Source organism: Pelodiscus sinensis, chromosome 18 (assembly GCF_049634645.1).
Source record: "Pelodiscus sinensis isolate JC-2024 chromosome 18, ASM4963464v1, whole genome shotgun sequence".
Lineage (NCBI taxonomy): Eukaryota > Metazoa > Chordata > Testudines > Trionychidae > Pelodiscus > Pelodiscus sinensis.
In genome coordinates this window covers 22,626,840-22,642,416 of record NC_134728.1, presented here as the reverse complement: position 1 = coordinate 22,642,416, position 15,577 = coordinate 22,626,840, and the positions used below count along the sequence as shown (strand labels likewise).

General features: G+C 49.5%; 1 long non-coding RNA gene across 1 annotated transcript; it reads left to right on the top strand.

Moving 5' to 3' along the window:
* Positions 1-528: 528 nt before the first annotated feature.
* LOC112547336 (uncharacterized) lies at positions 529-15,577 on the top strand. Its single transcript, XR_012896539.1, has 3 exons — positions 529-1,040; positions 12,484-14,322; positions 14,563-15,577. It is a non-coding gene; the product is annotated as an uncharacterized LOC112547336 (long non-coding RNA).

Genomic DNA, 15,577 nt, shown 5'->3' with positions numbered 1-15,577 from the left:
CTGACATCAGCCAGGCAAGACAGAGGTACAAGGCAGAGACAATCTCCCCCCACCCCCCGCTCCCCGCTTCCTGGCTTTGTGGGAGGCTGTTCCAAATAGGTCGGACTCCGTGCCGTGCGGCTACACGTGGCACGGACTAGCTAGTTCGGATTAGGCTTCTAATCCCAACTAGCTGTACACCTCGTTCCATGGGGCGTACAGCTAGTTTGGATTAGAAGCCTAATCCGAACTAGCTAGTCCGTGCCACGTGTAGCCGCGCGGCACGGAGTTCGAACTAGCTGGCATTTAAAAATGGCGCCGGCCAGCTTCATGCAAATGTCTCAGTCCTGACAATGAGGGTGGGCTCCTTTGCACAGCATGCACACGGGTCTATTGATCCTGATCCCCTCGTGTATCAAGGTCCAGAGTGTCTGAGGAGAGAACCACGACCGTAAGGAGCAGCAAAGCCCCGTTCTGATTCGCCATCCTGCTTCTTGAATTTAGCGTGAGTGACCTCTGACCCTGCTTCTTGACTCCAGGCATAAGCAGGCTGGCTCTGACAGGCTATAGTATCTACAGCTGCAGGGGCTGTAGATTAGCAGTATTCCCCTTGGGAAGGCAGAGTCAGAGCAGGGAATGAGATAGGCTGAATCAAGTTCATCTTCTCCTGGTTCAGTGGTGATCCTGGGCCTGGCTTTGCATCCCTTCTTGTCCCACTGAAGCAGCTGGGGGTGCAAGTCTTCATGGAAAGCCTTGCCCACATCCCATTGCTCTAGAACCCCTTGAGGGGCAGAAAGAGCTCAGGGTCTAACTCAAGTTCCTCCCCCTTAGTGTCACCAGCGGAGGGACTTGGGGGAGCAAGACCCCTGATGCTGAGGAGACTGGGAGCTGAGAGGAGAATGCTGATGGATCCCTCTTTCCCTTCCATTAGAACTCAGCACAGTTCCCCAAACTAGAGATCTTGGTGGCTTAGCTCAACTATCCATCAGTGACGCAGCCAAAAACATCAGCCATCTGGCCAGGGAGATTTACCAGCTCTACAAACTGCCGCTACGCCAGAGGTAAGGAAACCCAGCTGGGAAATAGGACCTAATAGAAAAGTGACACTGACAGAAGCCAGGCAATGAGTCCTTGTGAGGGGGTGAGCAGGCCCGGCACTGCAGGGCTGGGAGTAGCCCAGGCCCAGCTGGCTGAGAGGGCCCCGCCCTTCTGGCCCTGCTGGGCATGCTCCCAGCAGAGCCAGTATATAAAGGCTGAGGGAGCATGGCAAGGGAGGAAGCAGTCTGAGAGCAGGAGGGTCCAGGTTGCAGCCATGGTGTTTCTGTGACAGCTGAAGCCTGAGTGGTAGGCAGCAGCCCAGGGCAAGTACTTGCAAACTCTGCTTGGTGTGTATTGGCTGGATTCCCCACTGAGCAGGCAGGAGTAAGAACCCCTGCCTACGGGGCCCTGGGCTGGGACCTGGTGGAGAGGGAGGGCCTGGGTCCCCCTACCACCTCTTTCTGCAACCAGGGCAAATGTGCCGGCCAGGAGAGGCTTTTTCCAGAGTTAGGCTGCAGGTACCATATATGCCCTGATAGAGGGGCCTGGACTGGCTGTTAATTTGGGGAATACCATATTTGCCCTGAGAGAGGGGCTGAGACTCTTGGGGACTTTGGGTACTGTAAATGCCCTGAGAGAAGGGTCTGGACTGAGACATGGGCCTGTAGAAGGGGGCTGCAACCCCTGTTAGGGGTGTATCCCCTGACAGTCCCCTAAAGAAATGATCCACCTCCTATCTGAGACTGTCCACATGAGGTAAAGAGAGCCCTGCTGAAACTCACCAAATCCTCTGAGACTGGCCCCAGCTGGAGGATGAGTCTGTCTCGCTCCTATTCCATTTAGGATCAACCCCTCTTCCTAGGTACCAAGGATAATATATCCACTGTATGGAGTCTATAGCAATTCTCTGGGGCCAGAGATGCAATCCAGTGGGAATGGAAGAACACAGCCACCAAAACCCAGGCTATTCCTACCCTACAATGATTTATTGGAAATGATTTACCTTTTTTTGAGTTTTTTTTGAATGAAGCTTTTCCAGAATTTCGTAAAATCCTCCTCTTTCAGAAGAGCCCTTATTCCTCATGGGAGGAAGAGGACACGGCTTCCGAAAGGGCACATCTGCTCTTCCGCAAAAAAAGCGGAGCAGAGACGGTCCAGTATCCTGGAAAAAACTCCATAGTGTAGAGACAGCCTCAGACAGAGAAATCTGACAGTGAGAAGCTGCTAAGGAACAGCTGTCATAGAGAGATGGAGGGAATGGAGGCAGGAGATCCTCCCACAATGGGAGGGGAGGGGGATCTGGCACTGGAAGTCACTAGAAAGCAACATGAGTCCATCCCATGGTGCCAGTTGCCATTAATTCTCCCTTATTCCTAAGGGCATCCAAGTCTCTGACATGCCCTTGTTTTCTTGAGACAGGAGGCCATGGTGATACATCAGTTCCACTCCATCTGATCCTGTCACCAGGTGCCCGCAGCTCTGCAGGAGCTGAATATTTTAGAGTGCCTTTGATGGGATGTAGAACCTCCACAATGGGCTTTCTGCCCCAAGAAAGCATGTGTGGGGCAGCAGGATCCCATCCCACAGCCCCTGCAGAACCTGCTCCTGAGGAAGGGAGTCTGTAATGGGGTGTAGCTGCCCATACGCTAGCTCAGAAACCAAAGGGCTAATCCAGGCATTGCCCATCACTGCTGATTAGCAGGCTAACAACAGCTGGGAGGATCAAAGGGCAGGGAAGTAGTCCAGCAGGGCTGCTCAAGAGGTGTGAGCAGGCGGGAGACAGGAACTCTGGTCAGCAGGCTGCTAGGCACGTCTACACTGCACAAAAGATTAACATTGCCGCTGTCGATCTTCTGGTAAATCAAACTCTTAAGTATCAGAGGGGTAGCTGTGTTGACTATGGTAGTGTGGATGCTCCACTTGTTATTTTGAAATAAGGTTTGTTATTTTGAAATAACACCCTAGTGTAGACCAGGGCTCTGTGTTGAGTCCCTGTGCCCTCTACCCCATACGCTGTAACTGAAGCTAAATCTCAAGGAAGCAATTCTCTGGGTTTTAATCTGTTTTCTCAGTTACTCTGTAACACCTGACAACTAAGGATGCTTTACCAAGTATATCCTTTTGGTTTTGTTCATAAAATCACTTTTTTAAGGGGATGATCTCAGTCCTGTGTCCTCTAAGCTACAGGGCAGCACAGCTTCACAGATGATTAAACAGCCCTGCCCAGTCAGAGGCTCAGGGCTCCATGCACTGAGCTGTCTGATTGGGCAGAGCGGATGAATCACCTGTGAAGCTCTGCTGCTGTAGCTTAGAGGGAACACTGGTCTGTGTACATATGCCTATGACTGAGATGTCAGCTATTTGAAATGACATGTCATTTTCAATCTCTCTCCTGAGGGAGGGTAAAAGGGCTGGGATACCCCAGGGGAAGAAGTTCCCAAGTGAGTCTTCCTGGATTCAGAAAAAGGTTTTGCACATGGGTGGTGGCAGCATCCCAGCCCCGGTCAGGGAATCTCTGACCTTGGGGAGTTTTTAAGCAGAAGGTAGAGGCAAGGTATTTTTAAAATCTCCTGTAGGCCTCCACCTTCTGCACTTGAAGTGCCAGAATGGGGAACAACCTTGATAGGCCATATATTTCTTTGTATAAAGAAACCTGTTCCTTACCCAAGAATAAAAAGATTGTGTCTATATGCCACTTCGTATCGGCCACAAGGTATACAACCGTTTACTAACTCAGTAGTCTCCTGCTGCCTGGTGCCTCCTCTGGAATAGCAAAAACAAAAATTAGCCCCCAAGATGCTATGTCAATGCAAAATTCTTTGTCCTGGGAGCAGAGCCAACCTCAGGTGGACCAACATCAGGAGATAAAAAAACATGAGACTGCCTGAAAACGAGATTAAAGAGAATTATACAAATAATTCAAGTTGGGGTCTTTCTATGTGTCTTTGCTTTCTCAGCCTTGAGGACACACTCAGGTCATGTTTTCAGCAGCCCTGAGGACCTGAAACACTTTTTACATGAAAGCTGAGGGTACAGCTACACTCCAGAGCCTATGTTGACATAGCAGCGCCAGCAGAACCTCCTAACTAAGATTCAGCCCACACACACAGAAGGAGGTTTTTTTGTTAGCATAACAGCACCATCTCCCCAAACAAAGCCCTCTTAGACTCATAGCTTGGGCAGTCATACCTAGTAGTTAGAACAGTAGGCAGTCAGAGACATGGGTCATAGCTGGGGTCAGGAGTTCAAGAGCAAATCAAAAGGCAGGTCTCATTGACTCAGACTTTAAAAGCAGAAGGGTCCACCACATTCATCTGGTCTGACGTCCTGCATGTTGCCGCCCACAGAGCCTCATCCATCCACTCTTGTAATAGAGCCACAGTCTGAATATGTCTAGACAATATGCCTCTGTCAACAGGCATGTAAAATAGGCTACCCGACATAGTCAATGAAGCCGGGATTTAAATATCCCCGGCTTCATTGAAATAAAAAAGGATGCCACGCTGTGCCAGCCCAGCTGATCATCGGCACAGCGCGCGAGTCAAGACGCGGATCGATCAACAAGGGAAGCCTTTGTCGACCACTCCCTTATGCCTCGTGAAACGAGGTTTACAGGAGTGGTCAACAAAGGCGTTCCCTGTCGACCGATCCGCGTCTTGACTCACGAGCTGTACCAATGATCAGCTGAGCCAGCACAGTGCAGCAGCCATTTTTATTTTAATGAAGCCGGGGATATTTAAATCCCGGCTTCATTGACTATGTCAGGTAGCCTATTTTACATGCCTGTTGACAGAGGCATATTGTCTAGACATACCCTCTGTGACTGAGTTACCAAAGTCTCCCAATTATGATTTAAAGATATCAAGTTATGGAGAATCCACCAGTTCCTCTAGGTGAAACCAGCAAGTGACCCATGCCCCATCCTGCAGAGGAAGGCAACCTTGCCCACTCAGCCCCCAACATCTCTGCAAATCTGAGCCATTGAAAATTCCTTCCCATCCCCAAACATGGGGTCAGTCAGATCATAAGTATTTTAGCAAAACTCACCAATCCCTGGGGAAATAATTCTCTGTAGTAATTACTGATTTGTTAACATTCTGATAAAAGGGAAGCCATTTACTGCTGGTCAGTTGGCTTATTTGGTCCTGCCATGGGGGCCAGGGACTGGACTCGATGACCTCCCAAGGTCTCTTCCAGTTCTAGTGTTCTATGATTTCCCACTCCCTGACCTCGTGGGCTGACACTACCCCCGATGTGGTGGCTCACATAAGAATGGCCAGACTGGGTCAGACCAAAGTTCCATCTAAACCAGTATCCTGTTCGCCGACTCCTATACAGAGTCTACACACCCTGTGAACCAGTGGAGTAATAAATTGGTGTAAGCCCTCCAAACAGGGAGATATCACCCTCTCTGTGCAGTACTCCTGGGATCCTTGTGCTTTCACTCTGTTTTAGGTCCAGCTCTGCAGGTTGACACTGGCAAACCACTTCACTGCTCTGTCTCACCCTGTCTGTGAAATGGGAATTACACCTGCCTGGCTGGGGAAGGGGGCGTCAGTGTCTGTACAATGCTTGCAAAGCACAATGGGTGTTATCGTTATTTTCAAGAAAGTGCAGATCCTTGGCTGTTGTAAATTGGTTCGGCTCCATTGATCTCAGTGCAGCTTTTCCGCATTACACTCTGCTCCAAAGTTAATAAATAAAATTCCACTGAAATGTGAGTGAGAAATCTCAGCTTGTAGGCTCATTGTGTGATTCTTATTCTGTCGAGAGGAAAGGGCTCTGGTATCAGCTGGCTCGGAGGGGAACTCCCCACCTGGCTACAAGAAGTTGTCCAGCTCTTGCGAGGCCTTTGACGTGTCTTGTGTTCCACTTACTTAGTCAAGTCATTTTCCTTTGACTCAGAATGTCCTGATCATGACATGCTACCACTTATCCGACCCTGACTCTGAGTCACTGCCATTGTGAAAGTTTTTAAATACTGACCAAGCCTTAGGAGAATCTGCTTGTTAATCAAACGTCACATAAATGTTGTGCAATTAAGCTGTAAGCTATGTGTGGGCAGCAGACTAGTTCATCTCAACCAGAGTCCCTGCTTTGCTTCGCTGGGAGGAAATCAGGGCTCACTGCAGGGGAATTTTTGTGCTTTTGATTTTCACTTAATACCATCTTTCAGCTGGAAGGCTTTTCCAGTTACAGACTAACTCAGACAAACTACCCCTCTGCGTCTTTCAGCTGTAAGGATAAAGTCACTTGCCAAAAGCCATTTCCAGCTGTTGTGTTTAGTCACTGGCCCTGACTGATCAGTGGGGAATTTAGGTTTTAAGGATCAGGCAGAAAGAAATTTGTTTGATACTCCTTGATGGTGTCAAAAAACAGGAAAGAATCTCTCCCTTTGCAAGTACCACTCAGCTACAAGTAAAGGAGGTCACCATCTTTGCCTGTGCTAATGAAAGCCAGTAATAATTTGGCTGCTCTGCCACTGTCTATTTATTATCTGTAGTAGTAGAACTTGATCTCTTGCAAGATGGATATTTCCCATGCAATAGATATGTCTGATCTCAGATGGTTTCATGAGTCCATGGTAACAGTACCAGCCTATGATTAGGGTGATCAGTGTTCACGTCCCTGACCTCTGGAAGACTTCTTGGGTAACATTGGGCAAGTCACTTATTCTGTCTCAATTCCCCATCTGCAAGTAGGATAACCGCACTTCCCAACAATGCAGGCCTATGATGAGCATAAATGCATTTAAGACTGAGAGAAGCTCAGAAACTATGGTAATAGGGATGCCTGAGGCATATTATATTCTTTCTGATAGCAAAAGATTTGATTAGCCACATCAGTCGTATTGCTTTGTTGAATTCCACTGTCTAGATGTACAAAGTTCATAGGTTCCAGAGGGGTAGCCGTGTTAGTTGTTTTTGCTGAAACAGACAAGGAGTCTGGTGGCACTTTTAAATGTTAAAACTAACAAATCTATCAGGGTATAAGCTTTCATGAGATACAACTCACTTCTTCCAATGCTGGAAAAGGAAAAGAAATCTCTGTATCCCTTTCTTGTTTTCATTTCTTTGCTCTTCAAGTATCTCCAGAAGTAAGTTGTATGTCATGAATGCTTGTGCCCTCATAAATGTGTTAGTCCTTAAAGTGCCAAAGTTCTTAGGGTTAGTCCTTAGTGGAAAAAAGTTATTGTGAACTGAAAGTTACTTTAACACATTTATTGTGTTAGGGACAGTCGTGATGGACAGATGTCATTGTTAGGTGCCAGGGGAAAGCCTTACTCACCCAACTGAAAGGTGATCACTGAGGGTATGTCTACACTACAGCACTATTTTGAATTAACTTAATTCGAAATAGTTAATTCGAATTAAGCTAATTCGAAATAACACATCTATACACAAAAACTTTCGAAATAGCGTTTTGCTATTTCGAAATAGCGCGTCCACACTGAGTGGACACTGAACCGAAATTAAGGCTGGCCGGAACCAGTGCTGGCAGGGCATCAGGTTAGGACTTAGTGTGTGGGGCTGCTGTGTGAGGCTAACTGAGCTCCGTGCTTAAAGGGACCTTGCCCCCACCCCGGACAGACAGTTCTTAGGGTTCCCCGCTTGCTTGTCTACCTCCATGAGGGACAGCAAAGCAGTCCTGGCTTGGAGTGTCCTGAGTGCCCGCACTCGGAACACCACAGCACTCGGCCACATGGCCCAGAGCTGCCCCTGGGCATGCTGGTGCGTCTCGTGGGGTTGTTGCCATCAGCCCAGCTGCACTTGCTGCAGGCTGCCATCTGGGGGGTCCATTGGGGGGGGGCTGTCAGAATCCAGGAGGCCCTGAAGGAGAGCATCCACCCCAAGGAACCCTCAGAGCCTCCCCAGTCCTCCCCACTGGGGGCTCATGCCCCATTCCTCCCTCATATCCTTCCACTTTCCCCTCCCTAGCCCCCCTTCCTGATGTCAAATAAAAGACACGCATGTTCAAAAATAGAAACTGGGTTTATTGAACAAAACTGGGGGGAGAGGGAATGAACCTCTGGGGAGACTGGGAAAAGGAGGTGGGAGAGGGGAAGAGAGAGGGTAGAAGAGGGGAGGGGGAAAGCTGGAAGCAAGGGGAAGAAGCGGGAGGGGAAGCTCAGGGCTCAGGGTTGGGGGTCTCACCAGACCAACTTGACTTTCATGCTAACTTGCTCCTGCGTTCGCATGTGGCCTTTGGTGGCCAGGCTGGCAGCTATCCTGCCATAGACGGCCACGTTCCTCCATCTAGTGCAGAGATCATGAACGTTGGGGGCATCCCCCCCCAAACCTGAATAAGGTCCATGATCTCCAACCTGAACCAGGAAGGCGCCCACCTTCTCCAGCCCCTGTCAGGCTCCTGGGAGCTGGCAGACTGCTCCTGGGGAGCGGTGGAGGGCTGGCTGCCAGTGGCTTGCTGACATGTTTTGGGAGCACTATGTCAGGGATCACATGGCCACTGCTGGCTCTGGGCTGCCAGGCTTGGAGCTGGCACAGGCACTGTGGCCAGGGTCTACCCCTTTAATGGCTCCTGGGCTTGGGGAGAGGAGAGTAAGCTTTCCTGGTTGTGCCCAGAGTGGCCACCAGGGCTCCCTGGGAAGGGCTGGAGGCCCCCTATTTCGAATTAAGTGTCTACACAGCACTTAATTTGAAATAGCTATTTCGAATTTGGTGTTACTTCTCGTAGAATGAGGTTTACCAAATTCGAAATAAGGGCTCCACTATTTCGAATTTATTTCGAAATAGCAGTTTGCCTGTGTAGACACTATTAAAGTTAATTTGAAATAACTGCTGTTATTTTGAATTAACTTTGTAGTGTAGACATACCCTGAGTCTCCTCCTGCATGGCCTAGGGCAGTGGTTCTCAAACTTTTTGGGCTCCAGAGCCCAAAAATTGTACATGCGTAAAAACTTATGCGGCGCCCCAGCGATCCACTGATTATTTGTGTTGTACTTATCGATGTTTTCGGTTTGTCAACCTTGCGGAGCCCCTGGAGATGTCTCGCAGAGCCCTGGGGCTCCGCGGAGCACAGTTTGAGAAACACTGGCCTAGTAAATTGCAGCCAAAGGAGGTGGGAATTTTTGCTGAAAAAAGTGAAGGAGAGAGGCTCTTCTTGGGTGTTTGGTTAGCCTCTACCAAACAACCAAGAAGTCCAGGCATTTCTGGCTGATGCACAGCGCAAGTTAAGTAATATCAAGGCACACCAGTGAAAAATAAACTGGGCAGCTGTACAATGATGGAGCAAAATGGATACATTCAGCTAATGGCAATTTCCTGCAAGAATGTGAGCTGGATCTTACTCAGATAAAACTCTCACCATCCTTGGCATGATTCTATGCCCAGATAGATTATGGTGCTTGCCTGCATACTTTACTTCAGCTATATAATTACAAGCAAAATTTTGAGCTCAAGGAGGTTATACTTACATTTTAGTTAAGACAAAAATTGAAAATTAATATTGCTGTTTGGTAGGTGGCATTTAACACAAAGGAAGATAAATAAAACCCGGGGGGGGGGGGGGGGGCAATGTACCATATAGGTTTGAAATGAACAAAAACATAGTGAATTGGGTTTGAGATCTGGTCCCATCCCTAATTTAGTGGCAGAAAAATAGAAGTTGCTGCTTCAGCTGACACTGATTGACAGAATGAGGATAGCTGCTGTTCATATAACAGGAAGAAAGGTCAGCCTTATGCAGATCCTGGGCGTCAGACTCTCTGCTAGTAGAAACTGGTACAGCTTCCTTATGGTCAATGGAGCTGCTCCAAATTACAACAGCAAAGACTCTTGGCCTGGATCTGATCCAGCTCGGTGAACATGCTGGTTGGCATCCAGCAAGGCCTTTTAAAGTTGGTTTCTGGTTTTGTTGTCTCAGCAGCTCAATGTAACGTCAGCAAAGACAAATGAAGTTGATTCGAACAAATATAGTTTTATGTTATGCCTGTAGTTATCCGGGCCCCACCCTTTGTAATGCAGTCTGTTTCAGAGCTGAAACTCTAATGCCTCCTTGCAAAAGGGATATCTAATTCTCTATTTGCAGTAAGTGGTGGGCACCCTGTTTAGCCACTAAAATTTTGGCAGGGACACGAGGTGGCAGTGCTACCAAGAGTCACAAGTGTTTGCAATGATCGTCTCCTCTTCTCTTCTCTTCTCTTCTCTTCTCTTCTCTTCTCTTCTCTTCTCTTCTCTTCTCTTCTCTTCTCAAGATTCTTCTGCAATGCATCATTTAGTATCTGCTCCCTTGTCCTCTGAAAACCTTGCCAGACTTTTTGACTTTTCCAACTCCCAACACTGCAGGCTAAAGTCGAGTTAAGATATGCCACTTCAGCTATGTTCATTGCATAGCTCAAGTCGAAGTAGCTTAACTCAGCTTTAGGAGCTGTCTATACAACAGGGAGTCGAAGGAAGAACACTCTCCCTCTGACTTCCCTTACTCCTCGTGAAATGAAGGTTACAGAAGTTGGACTAAGAAGCCCGTTATTTTGAAATTATTTCAAAATAATGGGCTTGCTGTGTAGACGCACTCTTTGCTATTTCAAAATAAGCGTGCAGTGTAGATATAGCCTCAGAGTGGGTCCATGGATCACATGAGAAACATCGCCATAGATCCAAACATCCTCCTAGGCTTGCGTCAAGTGTCATAATCCACATCTGAATTTTGAGACTTGTGCCATTTCTAAATTTATACATTCTCTTCCTGTGCCTCTACTTTCCACTTGCCATGTACCCTCTGAACTGACCATTGCACCATCTTCATCCTCTACTCACCCCTTCTACAGAAATCTCCCCTGCAGGTCCTATGGCAACTACACCTTCTTGTGTTAGGGGACAGAGACAGAATCTATACGTTTGTTCAGACTAAGGCCTTGTCTACACTGGCATGTTTTGTCACTAAAACCTGCCTTTTGGTGACAAAACAGTGAGAGCGTTTACACTACAATGCGACTTCTGCTGGGAAAAACCGGTTTGGCAACAAAAAAAATCCATCTCTGTGTGAAAATTTTGTTTTTCTTGCCTCCCTTTATTGTTGACAAAGAGCCAGTGCAGACTCTACTCTTTGTTTTGTGGAGAGAACTGGCATCCTCCAGTATCCCACAATGCCTATCCTGATGGCAGTGCTCAGTGTTTTGTGTTCTCTGGTGCCCTGCAGGCATGCCCCTCCTCCCCCCTTCAAAGCTCTGAGAAGTATCTGTCAGTATCTCCATTTGGGGAACAAAGGACAAATCACCGGAATATTCCTATTCTGCCCTGCTAGGAACACAGCAGTGGGCAGACTGCTGCTTCAGGGGGAAGGCTGGAGAGATTGCTGTGCTGCTTTGACATTTCTCAGCATTCTTCATTCCGGAGAGCTCACAGGGCTAAAACGGAATGCCAAGAAGTGCAGGGATCAGCTCTGCCTTCCCACAATACTGCACTGTGCTTACTCACATTGCTTTGCTCTGTCTGTCAACAGGGGATCTAGCAATATGACCATGACATGTCAACAATGGGAGACAGAAAAACTGGTTTGACCGGTTTTCACTTTGGGCAACATTTGCATGTCCACAGCACTTTTGTAGCCAAGTCTTCCCAGTGCAGACATAGCCTCATGATAAGGTACAAAAAGAACTTGGACTGTGTGAAACATATCGTTGTTAGGCATTAGCTGAAAAGAGAAGGGTCCATTCTAACCCAAGGACTACTAGGAAAAGTGCTTAGTAGACCTCAGAATGCTAGTGGTATGGTTTCTAGTTTGAAAGAAATCTTCTGTTCTCTTCTCTATTGCTCCCGTCATTGGCTCCAGACAGGTTCTGCTACTCAAAGGGAGCATGGAAGTTTCTTTGATTTGCAAACACAGGAGAGACTGAGTTTAAAGCAGTGATGGGCAACTGGCAGCCCCAGGTTATATGCGGCCCATGAGATATGCAGGGTGTCAGATTCCACTGGTTTCCATCCGCTTAATTTTTTTCCCTACTAGTATTACTAAAGTGACACACACGAGGGCACATGAAGTGAGGTGTGTACTGATTGTATACAGGATTGTGAGAGCCGTGCCCTCCCTCTGTGTCCAGTTGAAGCACTGCTAGAGTTCAATCTTCACATCCCGCAAATTCCAGGCATGCAAGCACAGTTAGCAAAACTACCCTTTGACAATCTTGCAGCCCACTGAGAGGAAGACGGGCCACTCATGAGGCCCACTCACTAGCCTAGTTGCCCATCACTGCTTTAAAGCATTTTCTAAAGAAACACCAGGCTCAAAGCCCTTGATTGTTCCAGAGGCAAAAAGCCGCTTGTATAAAACAAGGTAATGATGTGGCACCAGGAAACCCTTGGAGACAGTTACAGCCGCTGTTTCCTTTGGTGGCTACTAAAGAAAACCCACGCACACGCTTTTGTTACAAATACCCCAGAAGCTAAAAGAGTCTGACGAATCTGGCTCCGGCTGCCTCTTCACGTCTGCAATTTAATCTCATTAAGGTCCATTATGGCAATACCGTAATGAGGATTCTATTGGGAGAAGTGAAGGAAAGAATCAAGACACACTGAAGAAAGAGAGGTTGCAGTTTCTTCATTATAACCAAGCACGGTAATTTAATTGTCTCCCCAGCCCCATCTTGTCCTCTGGTGCAGGCTGCGCAGAAGAAAGCGGGGACCTTAGTGCCTCCTCTTACCTTCAGCTTTAGCTGTAGTGATCTCTACCTGCAGGACCGCTGAGTTAGCGTAGGGCCATTCTCTGAACGGGGTTTGAAATAACCAAACTTGGAAAAGCAGCAGTTGGTTCAGTGCATCTCCTCAGCAACTCAGGCCACAAACCGTTGTCAGGCCCCTGCTCTGCTCACTGCACCATCTCCCCGGGTAGTACTGAATCATAGGCAAAGACTTGGTCCTCAGCCTCAACAGCCCTGCTGAGATTTGATCTAAATCCTTGTGTGATAATGACACGTCCCCCTTTCCCCCTCCCCTCCCCCCGCTCCAGCTGTGCTCCTCAGGAACAAGGGAACACCCCCCTCAGGAGAGGCTCACCTGGGCATGACACAACATCTGGGCATGACACAAGCACTTTATTAGGGACTGGCTCATGAATGGAATTAAGTGCTGCCTTAACAGCCAAATACATAAATTGTTTCTAATAGCCTATCTATAACTATCACCTACCCACCCCTCACACACACCCAGGAAACCTCCCTGAAACTTAAACAGTAAACCAACCCCAAAATCCAGCTACTACGGGCTGAGAGAGTGGAAATGTGTGTACATTTTGTAATGCTGAGACACACAGGGTGCGTCTAGACTACCTCCATGTTCTGTCGACAGAACGCGGTAGTTTTGTTGACAGCGGTAAACTTCGTTTTACGAGGAAGAACGCCTTTTTCCACAGAGATCTGTTGAAAAAAGGCATGTGTGGATGCAGGGAGCCAGTTCTGTTGAAAAAAAAGGCCTCCAGGAAGAAGCCCTGGTGGGCAGTCTAGCCTTCACATGTAGAGCACCTCTGTGGTCCCTGGCCGCAGCCTCTTAAAAGCACAGGTACCCAGACAGGCCTTGCTGCCAGGAAGCTAGCCAGAGCACCCGTGCTAGCCATGTCCCAGCATCAAGGCCCCCCTGGCCCATCTTGGGACAGTGATGAGAACCAGTGGCACCCCGTCAATACAGGCGACCTAGGCGGTCGCCTAGGGTACCAAGATAAACAGCCGTTGAGGACTTTGGAGGCGGGGGTGCCGATTGTGCGCTGATCGCGCATTTTACCTAGGGTGCCAGTTGCCGGCAGCTTGTCTAGGGCCACTCCTGAGGAGAACCCACCCAGGGGCACCAAAAGATGGGCACCAGCCTGGTCAGAGCTAGAAATTAAAAACCTACTGGAGCTCTGGTCCCAGGAAGAAGCCCTGTAGGCCCTGCAGACACGCCGCAGGAATGCGGGCATCTATGAGTGCATGGTCCAGGGACTGGCCAACAAAGGGCATCACCCCCACATTGTGGACCAAGTGAGGGCCAAAGTAAAAGAACTGCAGCAGGGATATGCCAAGGCCTGGGACCAGAGCTCCTGCTCTGGGGCAGCCCCATAGAGCTGCCCTTACTACCAGGAGTTGGAGCAGATCCTGGGCGGTGGGGAAGCCCAGACTCCACTGTGTGTGGTGGATTCCGGGTTATCCCACCACATCGTGGACCGACACCTGACAGAGGACAACCAGGCAGGAGAGGCAGGAGAGGCGCACCTGGAGGAGGAGGAAGAGGAGGTAGCAGGGGCCCTCTCCCAGGAGCCAGTCCTCCAGACCCCAGAGGCCTCCCAGGCGTCCGTGGACATTGGGGAGGGAACATCAGGTGAGTGCTTTGAGGGGTCACCACACATGGGTAGGTTGGCAGTGTGGGGGGCCATCTAGTCCCATTGCCACTGTGGGGCCCCTGTGAGGCTTTCAGGCCACTGCCCAACTCACATACGGTGTCACATGTAACACCCCTGGGTCTCCTGTGCAAAGAAGAGCCCTTGACAGCCACGGCATGCCCCCGGGACAGCAGGGGTGCACACAGACATTGATTGTCTCCTCATCTGTTCCTCCACAGCCAGACTCTCTACTCAACAGGGGTGCACCACAGCCGCCCCACCACCATCCCAGACCCGTGGCACCCACAGGCACTGGCATGTCTACACGGACCTGTTGAGAGAGCACGTAGTGGCCCTGTGGGACCTCAACAGGACCCTCTAGCAGAGGACGGCAGCAGAGGCCGAGTGTTGCAACAGGCTGCTGTACGAGCTAGTCCAGCAACGCACTGTCATCTGTACCACAATGCAGGAGGTCCTTGCTTTGCCTGCCCCTCTAGGGCACCGCTCCTCCTGCACGCCAGGCCCTTGCTCCTCCAGCCCCCCTTTCTCCTCCAGCCCCTCCAGCCTCCCCTTTCCCCCCCCCAGCCCCTCCTGCTCCCGAGCCCTCACAGGCCCAACAGCTGCCCCCGCTCCTGCCCAGGCCAGGACTGGCTTTTGCTCCACCCGATCCCAAGGCCGCGGCGGTGCAAGGAGGCAGGAAGGTGGCCTGTGATCAGGGAATCAGCGGCCTACTTGAGTCCCCTCCCCCCTCCAGGTTTTCAGCCCCCTACCATCCCAGTTAAAGGACATTTCAGTTATGTTACAAAATCTTTATTTTTGACTGACAGGTTTACTTTGTTTATAAGCAGTTCAACGGTAACAAGAGAAAGGTGTTTTATACACAGTGAGCACATTTTCTTTACTCCTAGTGTGTCTAATAATAAAAAAATTCTGTTTTCAAACAAACCCGGGTCAATGTCTTCTCAAAGGGAAGAGAGCGAGGGTTGTGGAGGGAAAGGTAGAGCAGGCCCTAGGGAGAGTCAGTGGGCTCCTTCTGAGAATCTTTCCCTCAGGGCCTCTCAGATTTGGACACCAACCTGGTGAGCCTGGCGGATGGCAGCCGTCCGGGGCTGCAGAAATTGCCTCTCCTCGCCATCAGCACCTGTGCACCACCCCGGCAGGAAGGCCTCGTCAGGACATCCCCTGCCCCCGCATCAGTGCAGGGGTGGCCGAGGAGCAGCCTCCAACTGCCACTCCATCCCCCACTCTCCCTTG